Genomic DNA, 6,644 nt, shown 5'->3' with positions numbered 1-6,644 from the left:
CAACTGCAAGGCAGCTCTGCTGTGTTTACATACAGCAAAATTCACGTTTAATTAGTTTGTTTGGGCCAGAACTGCACTTCCACGTTCAGGTAGGTCGTCTCATAATCATCCCAGCAGTTAAGGCAAAGGATGCATTTTCTGAAAGTGTTCTTACAAGTTTTTTTTCTTGCATTTTAGTTTATAAAGTCCGGTCCGCTTAATAGAAAAGAATCGTTTCAGTTGCTTTGAGGAAATTAAAGGACGGAAATAGCCTTCATTTTGAAAACAATCATTGGAGAAACTTCTATGTGCCAAGTGAAGTGTCACATAAAATCACTTTAGAAAGCATGCCTCGTGTGTTTGAGCCTCATTAGGCAGTGGGAACAAAGGAATTTTTGTTGCTATCTGTGACTTTGTCGCTGCTGTTGCAGAGTCCTCAGAGACATCATGCAGCACTGAGAAACCCGGCCACTTTGCCTTTTCCAGGCTTCCTCTGATATCACCAAGTCCTGCCTTCTCGGCTCCTGCAAACTTTAGCACGGTGCCTTGCTGACATACGATTCAGGAACCTATGCGCACTGTTGCAATCAAACTGTCAGCCCGGAGTCAAAGTTCATTACCCTCATGTGAAATGTTTAGGCAGAGGCTCTCTGATCCTCATAGGAGTGTCATTTGTCAAAATTTCATTTGAATATTGCATGGTCTCCAAAATGTTATAATTTTGTTCCCTGAAGAGTGTTCACTAAGATTTAATGTGTCTGGATTGAGGCAATTCAAGCAGCAGGCAGCAAGCCGTACCTGAAGGCACTGCCCTCCGTCCCTCAGGCCATCGCTGGCCAGTCTAGATTTGATCTTTACTACAGAGAGGTTTTCTCTAGGGGCTATGCTGTGTTCATCTTGGTTCTTGCTTTTAGAGGTAATGTTTTTCAGTTTTCCCTGTCTCTCCAAACATACATGCTCGTATATGTACCTGTGTATATATGTGGGCGTATTTCTTAAAGGTTGAGACTATTTCATGTATGATGATTCTCAGGCTGGTGTAAACTAATCATTAAAAATACATTTCTAGTAGGGAAAATGTTTTAAATGCCTTTAAACACCCTGGTGACTGTTTTGAGAAGGAAAAAGGGGTGGTGCCTGTGGCTCAAAGGAGTAGTGCCCTGGCCCCATATACCAGAGGTGGTGGGTTCAAACCCAGCCCCGGCCAAAAACTGCAAAAAAAAAAAAGAAGGAAAAAATTTTTTGGGACCCTAGAAAGAATATATGATCATTTAGGACAATCTTACATAGTATGACGTCACACAACGTCCCTTTTGAAGTGAAGTGGAAATTGTGTACCACAGCCAATCTATGTTATTTACCAACCGCACAGAAAAATAGAAGCTACTTAAACTTTTAGATTTGAAGCAAATCAGGAAATACTGTCTTTTAGAGATGCTAATTCAACACTTAGCTAATGAAAGGAAAATAATATAGATGGATGCTCCAATTATATGAGTCAGAACCCAAATAGAAGCATGGGTGGTACTCTGGAAACAGGAGGAGGATGGGCAGAGTAGAGAAGAAGCAAAGGTAACTCTAAAACTCACAGCTCAACCTTTAATTCCTTTTTTTAGAAAGACAACTACAAAGCTCACCAAGTACATCGAACTAATAGTCTGTGTGTGTGTGGTAGGAGAAATAAAGAGCAACAGACTTTACATAGATGTCAGCTGCACAATGCGGGACTTTAGGGGCTTTCCTACGTACACCATTAAACTTCCTAACTCATAAGAATATAATTGCTGGGAGGGGAGGGGAGGGGAGAGGGTGGGTGGAGGGAGGGTGATTGGTAGGATCATGCCTATGGTTCATCCTATAAGGGTACATGTGAATCTCTCTAATTGTAGAATATAAATGTCTTAACACAATAACTAAGAAAAAGACATGAAGGCTATGTTAACCAGTTGGATGAAAGTACTTCAAATGGTATACAGAAACAGTACACTGTACCCCATGATAGTATTAATGTACACTGCTATGATTTAATAAAAAAGAAAAAAAAAAGAATATAATTGCTTTCATGGGGGTCCATTCCTCAGCCCTGTGATCACTGACAATGTGATGGTCGACAGGAACAATTAAATGAAATCATGAGCTTAATTATGAAAATGGAAAATAATGGAAACATTATGTTGTGGTTAAGCTAGTGAAATGTTTTACAAATACATGTGAAAACTGTATTTACAAGTCCTACAACTTGATTTCACTTTCATATTTACAATAAAGCATATATGAAATAGATTAATAAAACATCACCCTTTCCATGGGGGTCATTTTGGGGTTCCATTGGAAGGAAAGACAGACATGGACGGTGGGCAGAGGGAAGAGAAGAGAGAGAAGGAGGGAAGAGGAGGATGATGAAGGAGAAGAGGAAGAGAAAGAAAAAGGAAGAAGGAGAGAGGATAGAGCGGAAGGAGGAAGCAGAGGAGGTTGGGAGGGAACGGGAGAAGGAAATTGAGACTAACTGACAGGTGGAATAAGGGGGCTCCCTGGGGGAGCACTTTCTCAAGTCTTCACCCTCACATTAATCAAACTCTCCCAGAATACATCCACTTAGCTCCTCCCTTATTATCACCTGGGATAAGGATTTAAGATTTGTTCCCCATCATCCATTTCTGAAGTCTGCCCTGACAAAGTGGAAAAATAAAAGAAATAGAAGTATAACAAAATTTCTTGAGAATAAACCAGAAAACCTAAAATGTTAAAAATACTGAATTTAACTATAAGTGACTTGATGTTTTCCATCGGGGAGATAAAGAATTTTGGTTAAGAATTATTATCATATCAAAATCACTACTTAATTACCTTAGGTGACAAAATTGCAATGGAGATATCCAATGTATGTAGATTTGTTTTGATACATATACATTCCTTATTTAAAAAATTGAATGGCTTTCCTCTTTTTAAAATAACTTCAAAAATACATTCTATGAAATAGATGCCGGAGGTTTTTATTTGTAGATGAGAATGGTCATATATTGAATAGTTTTAAAACATATATGTGTGGAATACAAACAGGGAAACAAGGAAATTCTTCATTAATTGGATCTGTGACATTTAGTCATTTATTTAATGACTCTACATGTATTTAATATTTAACTCCGTATCAGAAAAAAAACATAAGAGTAAAAATTTTATACAAGATCTTTGACTTTTCTCTTAGCATTACTTGGCTTGGGCTTAATCATAAAGCGATGGCTACTGACCTCAATATTCTGAGACTTTTAACCACCATCGTTTCTTTCTTTCTTGCTTTTATTTTATTAAATCATAGCTGTGTACATTACGTTTATTTCTTTCTTATACTACCTGTTCATAATTAGTCACTGTTGTCACACTGGCTTCCAGGCCAGTGGAAAGGGAGGCCCTCTCTAAGTTCTCACTGGTCTATAATTCTTTTCTTTTTTCTATCTTTCTTTTCTTTTTCTTTTCTTTTGCAATTTTTGGCAGGGGCTGGGTCTGAATCCACCACCTCCAGCTGGTGCCCTATGCCTTTGAGCCACAGGTGCCACCCTTTTTTTTTTTTTTTTTTTTGGTCTATAATTCTTGAAGAGAGGGTCAGAATATATTTAGAATAATAATAAGAATACAACATATCACATTCCATTTATCCATGTATCATAAGAGAACAATGTAATTATTGAAGACTTTTTATGCTGCCCCATGACAATTTGCACAAAATCAATAGTAGGTTAATATTAAAATTATCCTCATTCTATCATTCTGTGCAAGAAGTAAATTATTTTTTTCACAACAAGAAACTAAAGCCATCACTATGTTCTTTGCATTTTGACATTTCAGAAGCATTTTGTTGGTCTATAAGCTGTTAAAATTTTTCATTTTTATTTATTTGTTCTGCAGTAGTTCGGTTCTGAACTTTTATTTACACACGCCTCCAGCTACTCCAGTATAGCAAGCAGACTGTTATTAAAGCAACCACTGGTTAAGCCCAGAATTTTAAATGTCTTATTACTGTGATTAGAAGAGAGGAAAATGATGAGAGCGAAACTTCAGATCAAAAGTTGTGTCTCTAATCTTGACAGAACTATCTGTCTTTGACTTTTATACAATAAGCAAATTCTATGTGCATTTCATAAATAGCAAATAAATGGATAACCTCAGAAAATCAAATTAATGAGTGTGACTTTCCTGACTGTAACCACACATTCAGTATTCACCAAAGCTTCCTGTGTAGGATGAGCGTCAGTAAAACTTAAAAAGCACTTAAAAACCATAGCAGACAAAGGAAAAGAAAAAGACCATTTAGGCTTGCTCAAAGACAAGCATAACAATATGCCTTCAAAGACTCTCAAAAGGTATCATCTTAGGATTCCTCTCATGGAGTTAAGGCTAAGTGTTAAAAGGCAAATAATGTATTAGAAGGAGCAGAAAAACCATCCTTTAAAGAAGTACAGAAGGCTTCGTAAATACATTTTAGGCTTTCTTTCTTTCTCTCTCTCTCTCTCTTTTTCTTTTTCTTTCTTTCTTTCTCTTCCCTCCCTCCCTCCCCTCCCTTCCTCCCTTCCTTCCTCCCTTCCTCCCTCCCTTCCTTCCTTCCTTCCTTTTCTTTCTTTCTCATGGTAATCTCCTTTGATTTAATGTTATTATTGAGAGAATTAAAAAATTCTCTAGTGAAAGTTAGGACTCCAGAAATATTTTATATCCTTATTTTCTCTACTCAGTTGGCTTCTGCGTCAAATACCCGATGGGAACTCTGTAATCACAATTCAGTGATGATCATGAGGCTGATGATAACTGCATAATACACATACCCAACTGGAGAACCACATACTAAGTTCACGTGCATTGGAACTTTAAGTTTATCTTCCTAAAGAACTTGAAATCAGATTTATCTTGGTTTTGTCTCTGCTCTGTTTTGATGAGAAGTGAAGAAACTGCAGACACAGACTTTATATTGACAACATGGGGTTTATTTATTAGGCTTATACACAGGACAGACTGGTGAGCTATCTTTTCTAATGTCACCCACTATATTCTGGGGCAGTGAGCCCTTGTAAAACTACAAACTCAATTATAGCCTGAATTAATATTTTATACATTAAATTTCATAAGTTATACTTGGTTGAACAGAGTAACTGAATTAAAATATGATTTATAATTAAATCCTTATCAATCACCCTAAGAGTGCAACCAATCTGTATATTTGGTCCTTAGTTCTCATTTAATATTGTGAAATGACTTTCCAGGTAATAAGAGTAATCAGTTTTGGGTAAGAGACAATTGTTTGCTGTGGGACGGCCCCATTTGTAATTGATGAGCAATGACAGGATGATTTATCATTCATGAGAAATGTGCCACATCAGAAACCTCAACTCTATACAGAGGAGCATCCAGCCTCAAATTCAAAAACATTTCACAACTGGGACAGGTGTGGACTCCATAAGATAGGTTTCACAATTCTTCTTAGAAAAAGAGAAATTAAACTAGATTGATCTGTTATCATAAAATTATTAGTATTATAATTAAGGATTATAGATATTAGACAAAAACTATTTATGTAGGCCTATTATTATTCTTATAACAATGTTTTGAATTTATTTATGAAGTGAAAAAACATCACCCTGGGCTAATAAGGATCACTTAATTTCACGGACCTGCTAACTAAAACAACCCAGTAAATTTAGCCTCTTTGTCTTTGGCTATGAAATACTTATCAATTATCAAAAAATTGAATAGATGATAATAAATTTTATATTTGTTGGCACAAGTTGCTTCATATTAAGCATGGATGATAATGATGTAAAGACTTAAATTAAAATATCTTACGATGAGGAATCAAGCAACATATCCCCAAATGTTTTGTGGTCCATAAGTACAAGGCCCATGGGAGGTGGAAAATGAAGGAATAACAAAAAGCATTAAAATAAGGAAACATGGAGTTGTATCAAAATAAACATAAGGCTGACTATTGGTATGCTTTGGGATTTTGTTTGCTTTGCTTTAAATTATAGAGAGGAGAGAGAGACAGAACATACACATTAGAGTCTATATCTCACAGCACCGCTTTAAATTTAGTTAAATTACTTATCATAATGAATCCTTCATTTCTTTATCTATAAATTCAAATAATCATAATGTACTTACCCCAAAGATTTGTGGAGGTGATCAAAATAATAAATATGAAAGAAAATATCTTAACCATTTCGTTTAATTAAAACATGCTATTATTAGAACTTTTTGTTCAATAGTCAGATTAAATATTGTTTTCACCCATTGTCAAGTTTCCATAGGCCTACAATTAATTTGCTTCTTCAGTAGAATGCACAAAGTTCACAGTGATTGGCAGGCAGTTTCAATGATGACAGTGCTTGCAATGAAACATTATAAAGAATAACTGGGGCAGTTTAGTAACAAAACTGTTACTAAACAAGAAAATAGGAACTATTTCAGTTAATTCCATTGTTATGTTTCAGATTATGGAATTTGGGCCAGGCATGGTGGCTCACACCTGTAATCCTAGCCCTCTGGGAGGCCGAGGCAGGTGGATTGCCTGAGCTCACAGGTTCATTAGCGAGACTGCCACTAAAAATAGCTGGGCGTAGTGGCAGGCATCTGTAGTCCCAGCTAGTCGGGAGGTGAGGCAAGAGGAGAGTTTGAGGTTG

The sequence above is a fragment of the Otolemur garnettii genome, unplaced genomic scaffold (genome assembly GCF_000181295.1).
Source record: "Otolemur garnettii isolate 467f Iridium unplaced genomic scaffold, OtoGar3 scaffold00033, whole genome shotgun sequence".
Taxonomy (NCBI): domain Eukaryota; kingdom Metazoa; phylum Chordata; class Mammalia; order Primates; family Galagidae; genus Otolemur; species Otolemur garnettii.
The sequence above is the reverse complement of the archived record's forward strand: the minus strand, read 5'-3'. Positions refer to the sequence as shown.